Source organism: Cupressus sempervirens, chromosome 5 (genome assembly GCF_028749045.1).
Source record: "Cupressus sempervirens isolate cs-2001-9-10 chromosome 5, ASM2874904v1, whole genome shotgun sequence".
Lineage (NCBI taxonomy): Eukaryota > Viridiplantae > Streptophyta > Pinopsida > Cupressales > Cupressaceae > Cupressus > Cupressus sempervirens.
In genome coordinates this window covers 597,902,130-597,923,203 of record NC_143122.1, presented here as the reverse complement: position 1 = coordinate 597,923,203, position 21,074 = coordinate 597,902,130, and positions in this window count along the sequence as shown.

Genomic DNA, 21,074 nt, shown 5'->3' with positions numbered 1-21,074 from the left:
TTTCCTCTCATTGCTTCATAGAGTTGACAAGACAATTTTTAATAATTTTTTGTTATTCCAATTTCTAAAATAAAGTTTTCAAAGTGCTTGTAAAGAGATGATTACACATCAAAAATAGGATTTTTCTTCAAAAATTGAGTTTCTTAAATGGCATACACTACATAAAAGGTGATTGAAGACAAATATTACATAGGATGGAAAAGAAAAAGCATTCTTACAAAAAGAAAAAATAATAGTATTTAATCTATTAATTAAGGGTAAATGTTACAAAGACAAAAATGTACTATTCAATCTATGAGTTGAAGATAAATATTATAGATCAAAGTGTTGGGAGATCTCTAATAAAACTACTACTAAAACCTTTCACCATTTTTCTACACTACACGATTTATCAAATCCTAGCCAAATAAAAAAATCCTATGATTGTTTAATCCATAGAATCATGATAGTGAGATATTTACTTAGTGATGGCCTAGACTGCATAAATAATCCCTTACAATTTTTTTAGAATTGTAAGAAGTAAGCATATTGAAAATTCCACCTGTAAAATCAATCAACCTAGACAACAACAATTACTAGTTCTTTCAACTTAGATCTTCAAAAAGAGAAAAATAATAAAAGAAAAAATCTTAAAGATGTAAGTGATTTTTCACAATAGATTTATTGAAAACCTTCATATGAAATATAATTTACCGAAACATAATATTAATTGTAATCTTAATACCAAGTAAGGGTATAATCTTTGCCAATAGTGGTATGTTGTGATGGTTAAGTTGTTGTGTTGTTATCCTTGCTATCAAGGTTCAAATCTAATGGGGATGAGGTCCCCCGTTTGTGGCCTCACTGGTTCATAGCTCTAGGTCAAAGTGTTTACCCCTCTTTATAAAAAAAAAAAGGGTATAATCTCTCCTTCTAAAATTAATGATCCCTATCAAACATAAATTAATTGTTTTGATCTATTTTCCTCATATTTTAATGTTTGATATTTCATCAAAAGTTCAGCAAGTTGTCACCTTAAATCTAGTTTTTGAATCTGAACTTCACTCTTCATTTTTAACCTTTTTTTATCATTACTTCAAAGTTGGCAATTTCAGATATTAAATATTATTAATCTGACTGAAGGTAATTTCCCCATTATTTTCAAGGACTAACTAAAGTAGCCACCATAAAGGATTCTTTTTCTTTTTTAAAGGTAAATTGTAAATAATCTATAGAAACCCTCATTTATTTTCAAAAAGAAGAGCCAAATATAAAGTGTGAAAAGATTTATAGAAAAAAATCCCTAATTTTCTAGCAGAAAAATCTAGGTGTAGAACAATTCAAAATAAATTTAACAAGAACCCTCAAGCCATGAATATAGTGAGGAAAATATATAGATATTGCAACCCAATATACAATTTTTAAATTATAGAAAAACACATAGTTTACGCTCAAGTAAATCCTCAAGAAAAGTGAAATAGAAATTTCTACATAGAAAATAGAAAACAAATTTTGTTAAGGTCAAAAAATGAAGTGCATTGAAGCATTCAAAGTATTGAATTTTTGAATGTAGTAGAAAGTGAAATAAATGACTTGTGACTTAGGTGAAGTTTAAAAAAAAAAACCAAATCCATGGGAAAATTGAGCAGAGAGATACATCTCTTGAAAATTGTTTATTAATTGAAAAGTTAAAATATTCAAAAGGAAACTCTTGTATTTTTTAGGACTTAGAAAAAGACATAGAAATTTCTAAGAAATTCTAAAATTTAGAGCTCGAATATACCTCTGAATGGATGAATCTCATACAAAAAGACATTTAATCATTCCCCAAACCCTTCCTTCTACATAGTGTTTGAATGACAAAAAGGAAAGTACCAAATGTGAAATGAAATAAAAATATACATTACAAATCGTGAATTTTGCATTTAGGATTCGACGACTTCATATTTTTATTATAAAATGTATTTTATGAGATATATTATATATTTTTTAAATCTTATATGTTGTGTTTGAGTTTCACTTTATAATACATAAACTATGATATTTTTATAATAATAAAAAATTCTATTTGAAAAATAACTTTATTATCAATAAAATTAAAATTATAAATAATATTAAACACATATTACTAAAGTAATGATTCTATATTACTATATTTAATATTTTTGTAAGTTTTAATTTACTTAATATTAAATATTAGATAAATAATTATATGGGAGAGAGTGTGAGATAGATATTTTAAAGTCTAATAAAATATCATTTCATTATATTTTGATAGAGTTTGAATATTCTAATATAAAACTCCTATTTTGGCAAAATTAAGGAGGAAGTGGAAAATAATTTTGACATCAATTGTTCATATTCTATAATCATAGAAAAAAAAAATCTTATGGGGAAGATAATTAGGCTCCGTGTTAGATAATCTCATGTTGCCTTATACATTATAAATTAATACTAATAAAAAAAAATTATGGTAGAAATGGAGCATTTATTTGTAGTAAGATGAAACTTTATATTGTCACTAAACAACTCTCATCTAATTTTTTTAATAAATAAATAAAATTTGAGGAGTTTGAGTGCATATTAGGGTGATTTTGAGTTCATGCCTAGTTCAATATTAGTTGGGAGGACATTTGAAGAAGTTGATGAATAATGTTGTGTTAATGGGACAAAAATTCCATTGGTCAACAATAAAAGTTATGAAAAAAGTTCAAAAAAATGCATTAATATAATAAAATATTCATCAATAATTCATTTAGTCATTTTTTTCAATGACCAATTGTATAGTCATTTATTTGATCTCTTATTTAGTTAGTTATCTTTATCGAACCTTATCAATTTACTTGATGACCAAATTAGTCATTTATTTAGTCACATACTTATAAATTACAAACCTTTACTAGATTTGATCACTTTTAGTCATGTGACTAAAATTTTTAGTCATGTGACTAAACATTTTGGTCACATAGACATTTATTTTCCAAAATCCTATTATGTCCATAATATGATTCATTAATCAAAATTATCTTGTTAAATATATTGACCATGTTAGGAGTCTATTACATCTGTATAATGTCACGGTCCTTATTAGAGGATTAGGCCTTATTAGAATTCCCAACCCTATTCAAAGTTGTTATTACATTAATGTTCTTCAATACAAGAGATAAATACAAAAACCTCTTATTTTTACTAATATCTTTAATATCTAATTTTCCTTTCATTGCACTTCACAAAAATCATTATCACAAATTTGCACTAGTATGATCCAAAATCAGAATTTGCATCTCAAACATATAGCATACTTATCTCAAAAAATACACTTAACTTTACATGGTTAAGGATTATTAGGTTTGATAATTGTTATAATACATGTATAGCTAATTCAAACCCCCAGCCCTCTTAGTTATACTATTGGATTTTACTTTCTAACAATTAGTATTAGAGCATCAAGTCCTTGAAGAGAAAGCTTAACAACTTTGGGAGATCAATGGTGGGACACTTTAGAAAAGAAAGTCCTAAGTTTGATGGAATTAACTATTAAAGATAGAAAGAGAAGATGAAGACTCATTTTCTATGTATAGGTTCGAGATATTGGATTTTGACAAAGAATGACAAAAAGGCTGTGTAAGAAAGAAAGCTTGAGCAATGCAATGAAGCCAAAAGAGAACTATTTATGTGCAATATGTGAGAAAGAGAGCTGAAATAATAAGAATCTAGAATTGGATATGTTTGTTTCAAGATGCTAAAATGATGGAAGATGAATCTATGAGTAGCTATACTGGTAGGATATCTGAGATTGTTGTAGGAATTAAGTCTTGTGAAGGATTTAAAGAGGAAGATAAAATTTTATGAAATATTTTGAAATCTTGAACACATCCATTCAATCGAGTAGCACAGATGATTGAACTTTTGATACCCAACAGTGAGAAGTTCACCAGGGAAACTTTACTTTGAAGATTCAAAGCATCATAATCAAGTTTGAGGAAATATAGAGAATTGACAAGAGGGGAGAAAAATTTTAGTGCTTTAAGTGCTTGTCCTTATTTTATAAGAAGTGCAAGCATCAATAGAGACTATTCTAGCAATAATAGATCTAGATGTGAAGAAGATAGGAAGATTGAAGAAGGAATAGCCCTACCTGTGAGAAGAGAACTAGATGGTAAGAAAACAATTTAATTTTGGCCTTGTGATGAATTCAGTCATTATGCTTCGAAGTGTCCTAAGAGAGAAAAAGTATAAAAGGAATTTCAAGCCTAGAAGAACTATAAATTGTTTGTATGCAAATGAAGATGATGAATCTAGGGAAAGATTTCAAGGTGAAAGTAGTGATGAGTTAGGATTTGTGGCTATAAAAGAAGAGAATTTTGAAATTAAAATTAGAGAAGGAAAATCCCTAGTTTCTCAATTTGAAAAGAAATTTGATCGGATTATAGATAGAGGATGTTCACATCATATGACTTGAGATATGAATAAGTTTGTTAAATTAAAAAATCATGATGGAGGAATTTTTAGAGTTGGTAAAAATGCAACTTGTCACATGATAGGAATAGGATCTATTACTCTTGATGAAAGGCCTAATACTAATGATGTTTATTTTGTTGATGGTTTAAAGCATAACTTGTTAAGTGTTGGAAAGTTGGTTGATAAAGGTTATCAGTTGCAATTCAAAAGAAGACTTGCATTATAAAAGATAAGAATAGTAATTTGATTTGAATAGGTACAAGATCTAGAGGTAATACAAGATCTAGAGGTAATGTGTTTCAATTTAATCCTATTGACATGACTTGTTTGGTTGCGAAAGAGGATAGTAGCTGGTTGTGGCATAGAAGGTTTTTTCATATAAACTTTGATAATATTGTGAAGGCTAGCACTACATTTCTAGTCAGATATTTTCTAAGAACCATGAAGCCTACTCATGTTGTTTCCAAAAAATACACTATGGCCAAATAAAATAAGGTTTCATCTCCCAACAAGAAGTTCACTACGATAGAGAAATTGGAGATTGTTCATACTAACTTGAGTGGTCCAACAAGAACAAGAGGATTCTGTGGAGAAGGGAATTTTATGATTTTTGTTGATGATTCCATTAGAATAATGTGGGTAGAATTTCTTAAAGAGAACTATGAGGGATTAGAAAATTTTAAGGCATTTAAGAATATAATTGAGAATGAATCTAGTATAAAAATTAAATTTTTATGATCGGATAGAGGTGGAGAGTTTACTTCTACAGAGTTTAACATGTTTTGTGAAGAAAATGGAATTAAGAGACAATTATCTTCACCCAAGACTCCCAAGAAAAATGGGATAGAGGAAAGAAGGAAAAAAATATGTATCAGAAGTAGCAAGAGTAATGTTGTTTAAAAATGATGTATCTAAGACATATTGGAGAGAAGCAATCAATACAACAATATACACTGTGAACAAAGTGTAGATCAAAAAAGGCACAAACAAGAATCCTTATGAATTATGGTATGGCCACACACCTTAATAAAGTATTTAAGATTTTTTGGAAGTAAATGTTACATAAAGAGAGATGGTGATATTAGTAAGTTTGAAACAAGAAGCAATGAAGCTATGTTCCTTGGTTATTCATTGAAAAGAAAAAGCTTATTAATGCTTTAATCTAAGAACTAAGACAATTTTTTATTGTGCAAATATGAAAGTGGATGAAAAGCTTAGAGTTAAAGAGAGAATATTGAATTATATTTCTAATGATGAGGAAGATAATCCTAAATCTGTTAGAGATAATATTAATTTTTTCTTTGAGACTAATAATGATTTTTAGAATGATGTTCAAATTGTTGAGTAAAAAGAAGAACAAAGATCAAGAACCAAGAGAAGAGATATGAGTTGGGGAGTAACTCCTACACCAAACAATAATTTGGCAAAGAATTACCCTAGTGATCAGATTATTAGAAGTAAAGAAAAAGGAGTTATGACAAGAAACAAAGTACATGAGGAATTATGTTTGATTTCTCAATTTGAACCAAAGAGCACAAATGAGACATGCAAGGATGATCATTGGATTTGAGAAATGAAGGAAGAACTAGATTAGATTGTGAAAAATGAGACATGGGGATTGGTTCTTAAGCCTAGAGACAAGAATGTTATAGGGACTAAATGGGTATTCAGAAACAAGATGAATAAACAAGGTCAAGTTGTAAGGAACAAAGCTCGATTGGTATCAAAGGATGTTCATAGGAAGAAGGTATAGATTATGAAGAACCATTTTCCCCTATAGCTAGAATGGAAGTAGTGAAAATGTTATTGGCTTATGTAGCAAATGAAAGGTTTAAAGTGTATCAAATGGATGTTAAGTCAGCATTTTTGAATGGAGAACTTGAACAAGAGTTTTAGATTAAGTATCCTGAAGGATTTCCTTTGACAGAAGAAAAGGGTATGGTATGTAGATTGAAGAAAGAACTGTATGGTCTAAAGAAAGCACCTAGAACTTGGTATGCAAGGTTGGATAAATATTTAAAGCAAAATCAAGTTTTTCTAAAGGTATGGTGGATAGAAATTTGTATCTGAAAGAAATCGAGAATGGGTTGTTGATCATTGTGATATTTTTTGATGACATAATATTTGGAGGTAATGATGAAGCAAGTGATAAGTTTCCTAATGAGATGAAGAATTAATTTGAGATGAGTATGATTGGTGAGATGATTTTTTTTCTTTGGTGTATAGATTGTGAAAAATTGAGATGGTATTTTCATATCACAAGCTAAGTACTTAAAAGACTTGTTGAGAATATTTGGTTTATAAAATTATAAGCTTGTTGGTATAGCTATGATAAATGGTCACAAGTTATCTAGCAAAGATGAGACACCAACTATTGAGAAGAAGAAGTATAGATCTATGATAGGAGGTTTGCAATATCTAACTTACACTAGACCAGATATAGAAAATGTAGTTGGTGTAGTAGCAAGATTTTAAGTTGATCCTAAGGAATCACATTATATAGTAGTAAAGAGGATATTTAAATATCTAAATGGTACACCTCATTTTGGATTATGGTATGATAAATTGAGTGATTTCACTTTGTCTTCTTATACTAATGTGGAATGGGCAGGCAATATGGATGACATAAAAAGCACTAGTCATAGAGCATTTTTCCTTGGAAGAAGTTTGGTTTCTCGGCTAAGCAATAAATAGAATTATATTTTATAGATCATAGTTGAAGAAAAGTATGTAGTAGTAGGAAGCAATTGTAATCAAATCATGTGGATGGAGCAAATGTTGAAGGACATTTAGAAATAATTTTTAAATCATGTTATCATACATTGTGATAACACATGTATAGTGAGTATGTCTAAGAATCATGTGTTGCATTCTAAGACTAAGCATATATCCATTAAGTATCATGTTTTGAGAGAGAAAGTTGTGGAGAAAGAAATTAGTTTAGAGTATGTAAGTAATAAAGAGAAGATTATAGATATCTTTAAGAAGCCATTACCTAAAGATACATTTGAGTATTTGCAAGGTATGCTTGGGGTTATGCCCCTACCTACTTTTTGATTAGATGATCTAGAAAGTGCATCAGTCAAGTGGTACATGGTGCTATTGATTTAACTAGACTAAATTTTGATGCTTCTTGTATGGGGGAGTATCTAAGATGAGAAGATTCATCAAGGACTATTAGTAGTTGGTATAGAATTGTTGGAATTTACAAGTGGGAATTATACTTCTTGGTGTGGGGGGGGGGGCGGGGTAAGTGAATCAGAGGTACAAATCTTAACCAATAAAACTTTTAACTGAAATCAATACATGCATGTAACATATCAAAACAACATGAAAGTAAAGGCATGCATGAAAATAGATGACACAATATTTGATCACCCAAAAACCCTCCAAAATGAGAAGGTAAAACTGGGGTGGGGATGACACCCACAACTTATCACTACATCAATAGTGTAACTTGTTAAGGTTACAAAGTTTGATAATCAGCAATGGTATGCCCTATGAGAGGCCTGTCCTATTAAAGGCTCTAACACCCTGTTAAAAGTGTACCTTTCTAAAGGATTTACAAAACATTCACTTGGAATGTCACCATGTTAAAAGATTTAAAAAATGGCTGTCAAACCAACCTAACTCCATAGGATTTTCATTCTACTAATAAAATTGTTAGAGAGTATAGTAGAATGATGTAGTGGGCCAATCTCAACTCATAGAGAAATTAATAAATTCATAACAAAAACACAATATAGATTCAAACTCCCAATTCTTCATTCCTAAGAACTACTTCTACATGGATCTCTAACTCCATTAAATAACAACTACCACAAAAAATAGGAAATTTCCAAACTTGGTAGATTTTTACAATCGGAAAAAATGCCATTTTTGGTAACTTCTGAAAACCTCTAAAAGCAATTTCAAAGTTTCCTAAATCTACTCTTTAAACCAAAAAGGAGAATTGCCAACTAATCTTTGAAATTTAGAAAGAAATTTTGAAGTTATTACAAAGTAGAAAAATCAAAAAAACACCAAAGATATTTTAAAACTAAAATTTGGAGGTCAAGATGGAATTTTTGGCTCTCAAAAAACTAGTCAAACTAGCCCCAAAAAACCCAAAAAAATCTAAGAAAACCCAAATTTGAGTCAAAAGTTATGACTCTCTGAACTCCCTGCATCATTCTCCCCTTCTTGAAAGAAATGTTGGTCCTGCAAGTGACTATTGATTAAGTCATGCAATTTGGAAGGATCTAACTGCATCACTGCCCACTTAGATAGCCATGTATTTTTAGTATTTGGTAAGCCATCCCACTATACTAAATAGTGGTTGCATTGACCTTGTCTTGTGGACGTAGATTGTTTGTCAAGAATTTTGGCAATGGCATCTAGTTTCTTATTTGGAAGGTGATGTTGCCACTCAACTTCTTGTCCATTAGCTACCTCTGGAATAGTCCCATGAAATTTATGCAAATCAACAACATTAAACATAGGAGAGATGTTTATATTGTTGGGTAAGCTAACCTCATAATCATTATCATTAATCCTCTTAAGGATTTTGCACGGCCCAATCTTTTTGTATTTTAGTTTGTGATATGTGCCATTGGAAACCGCTCATGGCATAAGTAAACCATGACCAAGTCACCCTCTATAAATGTTTGTTGTTTTCTAGTAGCATCTACAAGAATCTTGTAGCTATCATTGTTAAGTTGTAACTTGTGTTAGACATCTTGTTGGAGTTGTTGAAGGTGTTCAGCAAAGGCCACTCCATCATCACTAATCCTATCACCCAATGGTAGAGGCATGAGATCTAGAACACTTGAAGGATTTCTACCATAAACAATTTGGAAAGGAGATTTCCCTATTGACCTATTATAAGAAATTTTACTTGGGGTAATTCCAAGTCCCACTATTTGAGCTTCTCACCAACAATTCATCGTAACAGATTCCCTAAACTCTAATTGACTACCTCTATTTGTCCATCGGTTTGAGGGTGGTAGGCACTGCTAAACTATAACTTGGTTCCCAATTTCTTCCATAAAGTCCTCCAAAAATGACTCAAGAACTTGGTATCATGGTCAGAAGTAATTGTTTTGGGTAAACCATGTAAGCGAACAACTTCTACGAAGAACAATTCAACAATTCTAGTGGCATCATTAGTCTTTTTACAGGCAACAAAGTGAGCGATTTTGGAAAACTGATCAACAACAACAAAAATAGAGTCATTACCTCCCTGAGTGTTTGGAAGACCCAATACAAAATCCATACTCAATTCAGCCCATAGTTCAATGGGAATTGGCAATGGCATTTATAAACTTGTATTCTGTGAATGTCCCTTAGCCATTTGATAGATTTTGCACCCTCAAGATACTTAGTAATGTCTCTCTTGATCTTTGGCCAATAAAACTTATATATCACCAAGTGTAAATTCTTGAATAATATTTTCACACATAGAGCTAGTTGGTATGCATAGTTGTCTTCCTTTGAAGAGGTAACCATCCTACAAAAAATAATCACCTTGGACATGAGATGTCCTACCAATGCTTGAACCATTCAATTGTTCCACAATTTCCCAAAAATCATCAGCAGTAGCATTTATATTTTAATAGTATCAAATCCAATGACTTCGGCTATCATTGTGGTTAATAGAGAAGTATGCCTACTCAAGGCATTAGCAACCTAATTTTGTTTCCCAGACTTATGCTTCAACACAAAGGTGTACCCCTGTAAGAAAGAGACCCACTTGGCATGGCGTGTATTCAAATTTTTCTATGTGTTGATGTATTTTAGAGCAAGGTGATCAGTAAATAGCACAAAATCTTGGGGCACTAAGTAGTGTCCCCAATGGCATAATTCTTTAACAATGGCATAGAATTCTCGAACATAGGTGGAGTAATTTTTCCTTACATCATTGATTTTTTCACTAAAAAGGCTATAGGTTTACCTGCTTGACTAAGAATAGCACCTATTCCAATATGGGAGGTATCACACTCTACTTCAAAAACTTTTTCAAAATTTGGAAATGCAAGAATAGGAGCTATAGTTACCTTCTCCTTCAAAAACTAGAAACTTTCTTCTACATCTATTGTCCAGGCAAAATCCCTTCCCTTTGTGCAATTTGTTATAGGTGCTACAATGCTACTAAAATTTTTGATAAATTTTTGATAGAAAGTGGCCAACCCATGGAAACTCCTTACTGTTATTATGTTTGTAGGTGTAGGCCATTCTAGAATCACTCTGATCTTCTCTGGGTCCATTTGAATACCATCTCCAAAAATGACAAATCCTAAAAAGGTTAGGCTAGTCTGCATGAATCTGCACTTCTTTAAGTTTGCATAGAGTCCCCCTACTCTTAGTAAAGCCAAGATAACTTTCAAGTGTTGTAGATGTTCTTCTCTATTCTTGCTAAAAATCAAGATGTCATCAAAATAAACAACCACAAACTTACCAATATAAGATTGTAGTACAATATTCATCAATTGCATGAATGTTCTTGGTGCATTAGAAATGCCAAAGGGCATAACCATCCATTCATACAAATGATCCTTTATTTTGAAGATTGTTTACTATTCATCTCCTTCTTGAATATGAATCTGGTGATAACCATTTCAAAGATCAATCTTGTTGAAGTACTTGGCACCTACCAATTCATCCATCATGTCCTTGATACAAGGAATAGGAAATTGGTACTTAATGGTAATCTTATTAATAGTTGCAGTCAATGCACGTCCTCCATGTACCATCCTTTTTTGGAGTCAACAATGATGGTACTATGTATGGGATCATGCTTTCTCTCACCAAACCCTTTTGTAAGAGTTCTATAACCTATTATTTAGCTCTACATGTTGGGTTGGATTCAGTCAATATGCTACTTGATTAGGTAGGATGGCTCTAGGGATAAGATCAATGTGGTGTTAGATATCCCCCTTTGGTGGTAGACCATCTGGTGATTCATTAGGGGAAACATCAAAAAATTCCTCTAATACCTTCATTTCATTAGGTGGTATTGGGTTCTCCTAGTCTTCTTTCCTTTTCACTACCAGAGCATAACAACACCCTATAAACTTCATTTCCTTGGCAACTTCTTTTATAGACAACATCGTTTCAATCTTCCTTTCATCCTTAAGTGGTAATAGGACCAATTTTGAGCCATCCTTATAGAATGTATATGTATTCTTCTTGCCATCATGTGTGACCTTCCTATCATACTGGCATGGTCTCCCCAATAATCTATGACAAACATCCATCGAGATAACATCACACCATATCTCATCCTTATAGAACTTTCCTATGGTAAACCTTATTAAACATCTTTTATCAATATTAACTTCATTTCCTTTCTTAAACCATGCAATATGATAGGGATGAGGGTGCTTTTCACATTGTAAACCTAGTTTCTCTACCATTTCTCTAGAGACCATGTTCTCACAACTACCCCCATCAATAATAAATTGACATACCTTTCCACTTGAGGTGCACCTAGTTCTAAAAATGTTAGTTCATAGCCATGAATTTTGAGAGTTCTTTGTAGGAGTCTCATCCTTCTCTGGGATAATCATTGATCTTCTCATCATGAGATTTTATCCTACATTTGGTGAGACTTCTTCTCCTCTTCTTCTATCTGCATCAGGTTCATTATAGTTTGTCCTCCTTGCATTCTTTCTGGCAATTTATAGTTTGAGAATTTGAAATCCCTATGTCCTTCCTCTCTACATCTAAAGCAAACAAAATGCTTTCTTTGATTTTCCCATCTCTTCCACTACCATAGCCTCATCCTCTTTGAAAACCCCTTCCTCTTTCTGGGTTTTGAGGTTCTTATCAAGTATCTATTTCTTTATCGAACCCCAAGGATGAGTCTCCTTCGCCATAACTAGAACTTCCTCGAAAAGGATTTGATGTGCCTCATCATCCTCCTCTATTTATCTGGTTATATTGTCTATTCTATTTCTCTTCAACCTTTAGAGCTAATTGATAGGCCTCTTCCATACTATTAACATGGTGCATGCTCAACTCATCTTGGATGGTGAATTTTAAACTATTTATATACCTAGCCACCATCTTCTCACCATCTTCTTGATGTTTTGTATGCATGGATAGCTTATAGAATTCATATGTGTATTCTTGCATAGAAGATAAGTTCTGCTTCAGATTTTGGAATCTATGAAAGAGAGTTTCAGAATAATCTATAGGCAAGAATTTTTCCCTCAATTTCTTTTCCATCTTACTCCATGTCTTGATCTTGTCCTTATTTTTCTTCACCCTCCCCTTTTGGAGATGATCCCATGAGATCATGGCATGACCTTTTAATTTTGTGCATGCAAACTTCATTTTCTTTTCCTTTGTCATAGACTTCTAGGCAAAGAATTTACTCATCTTGTTTAACCAATCTATCAATTATTTAGCTTTAAGGCTACCAACATTGTCTGAAGCTTCAATTTTGATAACATCATTCTTTCCTTCTAAAGCCCTTAGGACTCTATCTTCATAGCTCATTTTTGCTAACTCCTTAGCTTCATTTTCTACATTTCCATCCATATGATCATTGTCTCCTTCATCTATTTCTTCCTCCAATACATCATCATTTTGTGCTCTTTGATTATCAACTCTTTAATTAGGATCCTCAATTTGTCTTTCCAAGTCCAGTATGATTCTTTGAAATTGGGCAACGCCTCATCTTCCTCTTCCTCTCCCAGCCATCTTATGGCTCTGATACCAAATGATGTAGTGGGCCAATCTCAACACATAGAGAAATTAATAAATTCATAACAAAAACACAATATAGATTCAAACTCCCAATTCCTCATTCCTAAGAAATGCTTCTACATGGATCTCTAACTCCATTAAATAACAACTACAGGCAAAAAATAGGAAATTTCCAAATTTGGAAAATTTTGACAATAGAGAAAACATGCCATTTTTGGTAACTTCTAAAAAACCTCCAAAAGAAATTTCAAAGTTTCCTAAATCTACCCTTTAAACCAAAAAAGGTGAATTTCCAACTAATCTTCAAAATTTAGAAAGAAATTTCAAAGTTATTACAAAGTAGAAAAATCAAAATAACACCTAAGATATTTTAAAACTAAAATTTGGAGCTCAAGATGGAATTTTTGGCTCTCAAAAAAATAGTCAAAATGGCCCCAAAAAAACCCAAAAAAATCTAAGAAAACCCATATTTGAGTCAAAAGTTATGACTCTTTGAACTCCATGTATCATAGAAGGTGTTGGCTTGATTACTTACAATCTTCAATTGTTGATTTTAGATCACTATTCAATCCATAATTATCTGATCCTCTTTGATCTAATGTAAAGCTACATGTAGCACTGATACTCTATTCTGCTTAACTATTCTTACAATTCCTCTCTTTTACTAAGTCACCTTGAATGTCCTCTTCAACCTTTCATCCTTCACTCTGTTTCACTCTGTCATCTCTCTATTCAACAACTAAATTATTGAGCTTCATCCTTCTTAATAGGTTTTTGTGACTTAGGGTTAGGTATGAATCTATGGTTGAGATTCATCCTTTTTTGCCTCTTTAGCATTCTAATTATTTGATTGGTTGCATTCATATTATATAGGAAATCTAATAGATTTGATCAAATCTCTAAGCTTTGAGATCTATCCATTAGTTGTCATGCAACATTAATTACATCTAAGTTTGTGCAGGCAAAAACTCTTATGTCAATATTGTGCCACTCGACACTTGTTGTTTACTATTGCTCGGCACTAATTGTAACTCTACCTTGCTCGGCACCTATAGTTTACTTGGCACATACACTTGCTCAGCACTGTCTATTTTATCAGTACCTGAATGACTTGGCATTTATTGACTTTCTAACTCGACACTTATTACAACTTGATACTTGTACATATATTATACTCAACATATATTGCTAGCTCAGCATGAATGTAGCAAATAGATTAAGTGTGTTGACACTCAATTGTCAAAACCTTTCTAAGATCAACAATCTCCCCCTTTGACATGAGTGTCAAAAACACTTAGCTATACATAATGTATCTGACTCCCTTAACTATAATACAACTATTTGTTTGGCATATATACAAGACTTCAAAATTTGATCAAAATTTTGTGAAGAACTATATAGCTCAAAATTTGTAACTCCCCCTAAGTTGATGTGCCTTTTCTGTATCCAAAACTTCTCATGCTAGATTTGTCTCATGTTGATTCTGATAATCTTTATTTGTGTCTTGCCTTTTCATTCTTTCTTTATCTACTATTTTCTAACTCCCCCTTTTACATATCTTTCCTTGTAGTTGTAGTTTCCTTTTGGCCCGTTAGTTTCTCCCTATTCATTTTTTTATTTTCTCCCCCTTTGTTTACTCTCCACCTTAAAGTGCATCTCCCCCTTTTCAAAACTTATGTCAAAGGGTCTATACTCTAACTAATTATTTGGCCAAGAAGGATTTTTTTACCTCCATTACTATCCTCAAAGCAACATCCCAGTTATGTAGTGCAACTTCTAGTGATTTAATCTGGATGCATGTTGCTGCTGCAAGATGTACTAATCCATCTAATGTGGAAAGATTAGGATCTTTCTTTAACACATTTTATGCATAGGCTAGTTCCTTTTGCAAAATCTCCATGTGAGGGGTTATGGAAGATTGTATCTATACTAGCTTGGCCTTGATGTTTGCCTCATCTACTATAAACAGAGCTAATTCCTTTTGAGTGTGAAGCGTAGTGTGAAAATGCTTCTCACTCTAGTCTAGATCTCTTGGTAATTGCATGCCAGATAGCTTCAGGTCTCTTTACAAGTTCATAATTCATTGGCTAGTTTCTTGAGTGAAGATGGAAGGATCACATAGTTTTGTGTACAATGAGAAGATGTTCTCAAGTACTTCCTTTACTTTCTCAATTTTCTTAGCCAGTTCAACCTATGAAAGTGTAATTTTAGTAGATATTTTATCATTTACTTTCACCTAAAATTTCATTTCTGACCAGTAGTTTGGCATTTGTATCAAGGTCTTCATTTTTCACCTGGTCCACTATATTGGAAAGTTGCTCCATAATTGGCTTAGTTTCATTAGGTGTCTACAAGCTAAAGGCATCTAGAAAGATGCCCTTGATTTCATGTAGAACTTGCTTTTGCTTGTACTCATTTTTGAGTATTTCCTACTTCTTTTTCCTCTCTAATGCCTCTTGCATTAGATTGATTTTCTCAAGAGTAATATTGTCATAGTATATTTGGGAATGACTATGTCTTCATCTAATGTAGGGTCTCCATAATGAAGTACCCTAGCTACTCTTTTTGAGCTTGAGCCTAGTGTAGATATTTGTAGTGGCATTATTAGAGCCCGAGTTTCTACATTGGGAGCTCTGGGTATATTGGAATGCCAGTAGTGTTAACTATTTGGACCAAAAATGCAAAAACTTTGAACTATCATGTGCATCTCTTTCAAATTGAAACTTGAAACTAGTTAAACTAAAACTTAAACTATAACTTGCATATCTTTCATGCTTCAACACTTAGGTTTCAAACCTGAAATTATACTGAAACCTAAACATGGGAAAAACTAAAAATTGAAACTTATTCTATTTTCAAAACATGCATCTTTCGTATATGCTTTAAGGTAGTATGCCTTTGATCATCCTTGCGAGAATTATGTTGAACCTTTATTTGGAGTGTTTAGGGAGTCTATTTCATTATTTGGATGAATGTTGGATCAATGTGGTTTTCAGTTTACTATTAAACCAGAATCATATTGCTCTAAGTGTGTTGTAGTGTCATCAGTGGAATCATATTCGCCTAAAGGAGGGAAAAGGGTTCAATGGGACCAGCATAGTGAGTTATTTAGTATTATCATTCATGTAGGCTTCCAGGAGTAAGCCTAATTGTAGGGGTGGTGGATGTAGTACCTACCCCTAGGTTACATTTTTCTATCATTGTCAAACTCTTTTAGGGAAGTTTTATGTTGATGATTATTAGTGACATTATTTTGAGAATTATCAAATATTGTTTAAGATTTAGCTTATTATATGATGAGATTACTTGGTACTTTATATTTCATGTATACATGATGATTATTAAGTGATTTCAGCTATTGATGATGATTAATCAGATGATTTATTATCATATGTGTTTTCTTATGGATACTTACCCCATACTTGCATGTGTAAGGTGTGCATATTTATTTTCTTTATGTGTGACATTTTTGATGCAGTTAAAGAAGGGAGTCATAGCACCTGCTAGTCGGGATCTACACGATGCACCACTTCCTACCATTGCCTATTTAGCTTAGTATACATTATGCTTGTACATGCATGGATTTTATGCAAGTTGTAGGTACTAGGTATTGACTTCCCTAAATTGCTAGGATGAGTGTACCCTATCGCATTATCTCAATGGTAAGAGAGGGGAGATAAATACTCAAGTCCAAATCCCAACCATTTAAGCCATTTGTTCTAATTGAAAATTAGGACAAGTATCTAAGTTAAGTACCCTCTAAATGCATTGGATGACATAATTCATGATATTAACCCTTGGTCTGATTTTGTATGTGTTTTTCTATGATGGGTTTTCGTATTTTATTTTATGAGTCTTTGGTGTATTTTTCTATTAAGTCTAATTAAAAGATTTAATTAAATGAAAATTAATATGATATTTTAATATTTTATTTCATTTTATTAATTGGGAAATTAATTAAATAAAAAGAATGAAATTTGAAGATAAAAGTTATAAGTTTAAATTTGGAACGTGATAATGTTTATTTAATTTAAAACTAATATATTTAAAGTACATTTTTAAATAAATGCTAAATAATATTATTATTTAAGTTAATAAATATTTTATCAATTAAGTTTCAAAAATAAATTTAAAAGTGGAAAAGATATTAAAATTATTAAAAGATTCTAGATTACATGATGCGTGCCTGTGATTAAAATATATTAAGATAAAACAAGTGAATTTAATAAAGTGAGTGCATGAGATTTAAAATTAATAAATTAATTTTAAAAGGAGTCAAGTGAATATTAAATAAAGAAATTTAATTAAATAAATTAATGTTCATTATTTTAATACTTATTCACATAGGAGTATGCGAACTCTTGTGAGTTGTGATGTTGACAACACAAGAGTTTGCACTCTAATTATGCACATGTTGTCTACACTTAGGAGTTAGCACATTACTTGAGCACATGGTGTCTACAACATTCTAGAAACCTCATCATGTTTATCTTCTTATCGTGGAAGTCATGTGCTTAGTTGTCATGCTTATCTCCTAGTTCTTTCTAGACACATTCTAGATGCATCTTAGAGGCCTTTATATAGAGGCTCTCCTAGTGTGTATGGTCATCCTTATATGTGTCTACAGGAACTCCTAGTCACTTTGGGGGGGTTCAATTCTTAGAGGAATTGTGAATGTTGGAGAAGGAAGGAATTTTCAGAAAGGAGAAGGTTCTAAGAGGAGGAGCTTCTCTACAATTTTCTGAGGCGTAGCGAATTAGCACCAATGTCCAGGTAGGCACTCATGATTATTCCGCATATTTTATTATGCTCTTTCTTTTCCTATCTTCATCGTGTCTGTTATGTGTGTTTGAATAATTCTCTATGAATGAATCTTCAATTTTGTAATTCGGGCATGCATATTGTTTCATCCAATTATGGGAATTAAAAATATTATTGTAACCTTCCCTTAGTAGAATCAAGATTTGGAAATTGATTCGAGTTTGGGTTCAAATTAAAATAGAATCTTATTATTATGCATTAGTTTTATATGATTTATTAACTAATCTAATTAAATTAAATTTAATTAAGATTAGTTAATAGTAGAAGAAGTGTAATTAATTATTAGTCCATTTAAGTAAATGGATTTTTAAATGAGAGAAAATTAAAAGAAAAGAGGTATTAATAACTAAATTATTAATGAGATTGATTTTAATCAATGAAGATTATTTTAAATAAATGTTTGTCCTTGAAGTGTTTGATAAGTCTTATTCTAATTATTTGAATAATGGGAGACTTCTTGGAATCAACGGAGTTTTATTTAATTATTTAGTAACATTGATTTTAGTAAAATAATGCAATGATTAAAAGTCAATAGGAATTAGTTTAATGATTTAAATAAGTAAATAATTATCTTTTGACTATTTTAGACAATTGTTTAAAATAATGGAGGGATAATTCTATGTTTTATTCGAAAAGATAAATGGGTTGACTTGGAGATTAAATGGAGAATCTTATACACTTGAAATATACTTGAAACAAAATCTAAAACCTCATGTTTGGCTTAACCATGTGATTGTAAAAGAAAACTAAAACATGTGTTTGTTCTTCTATGATGTTTGTGTTTTGGGGTTTTGGGGTTTGTCCTAGCTTTGACCAATCTTAGGTTGTTACCAAAGGCTTGGGGGTTATGTGTTTGCAATGTCATGCTGATGCTGATCTTTATCTTTTTAAAACCCAACCATGGTAATGTGATGGTATGCTCTATGAGATGTTTGTATTTACTGATTGTTATTGCTTTCCAGTCTTCTTGTGTGAAGTTGAGGTGTATGTGTTTGAGATATTTGACTTAACCATTTTTGAGTCATCGATTAGTTATACTTGGATTACTTTCTAGTTGCCTTGATGGGACTGAAGTGTTTGTTTTGATCTTGATGATGTCATGTTGTGACATGTTTTGACTTGACCATTTTGGAGTCTTCGATCAATAGTACTTTGAGATACTTACCAATTGCTCATTGAGAACCGATGGATATTGTGATTATCATTGATACCTTCAATTGCCAATAGAGAATTGTTATGGTCATGATTATCAATGGATTCTTTTCAGTTGCTCATGGAGATTTGATGTTCTTATTGTGGATTATCTTTTGGTATTTTTCTAGTCGCTTGTATAGGACTGAGGTGATTTTTTGATTTATCATTCCATGAGCCTAGGGTAGGTTATCTACTTGTAGTGTCAGGAAGTGGCTTGCAATGGGGGCCAGGGCCCTAAGTGGCTACCAGGGTAACTCATTGTAAGTTATTTAATAAGTGAAAACATTTGCACTAAATGGGGATTAAAATGAACCTGATAAGATAATTGTATGTTCTCCCCCATGCCTCGAGTGCTAGTACAGACTAGGATGGAAGTAGAGAGAATGCTTGGTTCTGACCTTGCATTCTATAGTATGCCTTGTCAGTATGAGAGGATACTAGTGGTCACATAGGGATCACTAGGGGGCCGAGGTCTATTGAGAGACTACTAGGGTAACTCTAGCGTGATCCATTCGATGACACTTTCCCACTTACATAGTAGGTTTCCTACATGTCTTTGTGTGCCTCTAGGAATTAGATGTCATTCTATGTTAGAACCTTTGAGTTAGTATACTTTTAGGATTTCCTAGACTTAGAGAGTGTGTGTATTATGTGATTTGATATCTTTTTTGGAACATGAGACTATCTTCTCAGCATGATGGAAGTGGGCCATTTAGGTCCCACGCGATCGGGTGGTAGTGCTTTTTCACTCTTACCATTTCAGATCCATTTCTAGACACTGTGGCTGGAGCATTCTTTGTTGGCATTTATCTTCATTCTGTTCTTGGATCTTATGATGGATGTTATTTACTAGTATGTTTCTTTATATTGATGATTAGCATGTGATAGATGATGTTGTCTACATTGTAGGATCATCTTATGCTTTATTCTTGCATGTTAGATTTTTTTATGCATATGTTGTAGCATGTTAGATTTCCTTCTGTATATGTTGTAGTATGTTTTAGGAGTGATGTCCCTACTATGATAATGCCAATGATCTCTTCGGTTACTTTGGATGTTACACGTGGAGAGATGGCTAGGGCTCATAATGGTCTAATGATGCTATTGATGGTTGGGATGAACCACGCACTTAATTAGTTGTGTTTTATGATGGATGGTTATCTTTTATGATGGTTGTTATATCTTTATTGATGGATGGATGTATCATGTATGTTAATATTTTCATTTACTTTATTGTACCTTGTATCATGGGTTCAATGAGGATGATGTATCTTTATTTTTACATATGTTTAATCTTTTAAGCCTTTCATACCATGTGACATGTACATTGGATGATTGTGCATTCCAAATTAATTTTTCAAGAGGCATTCGAAACAAATGTATATTAAATGGATAATGGACTTTTCATTATTCTTTCATATGGATGTGGTATTTGATTGGACTTAGCAGTAGGTTAAATTTAAATGTGACTCAACATCTTGGGATCCTTAAAGAATATAAGCTATTATGTATGTTTACAGTTGATTGTATGTTATTCCTTCTGCTACTATGTGATTGATGTTAATGAGTTATCTTTCTTGTTTTTAAAAAAAAAAAAAATTTTGCCAAACTTAGTAAAAATTTAGGTTAATTCTTTTGGATCCCTTGGCTGGGCATTATAGGCATGGCATTAGTACTCAGCTTCTGAAGCATTGTAGGAGTCCCTATTGTAGGAAAATTGACCAAAGTTTGTATTGCCTCTTGCTCCTTTTCCTTAGGACTTTCCTTGTCCTCTTTAGATCTATCCTTGTCAATCACAATTATTTGTGTAGGTGCATGTTGATCTTGTATTGTAGAGACAAATGTATCCATCTACCTTGTTTTCTCCTTTGTAGGCTCCTTCTCTTATGTACTCTGTCTTATGTTCAATCATCAAGACATGAACTATG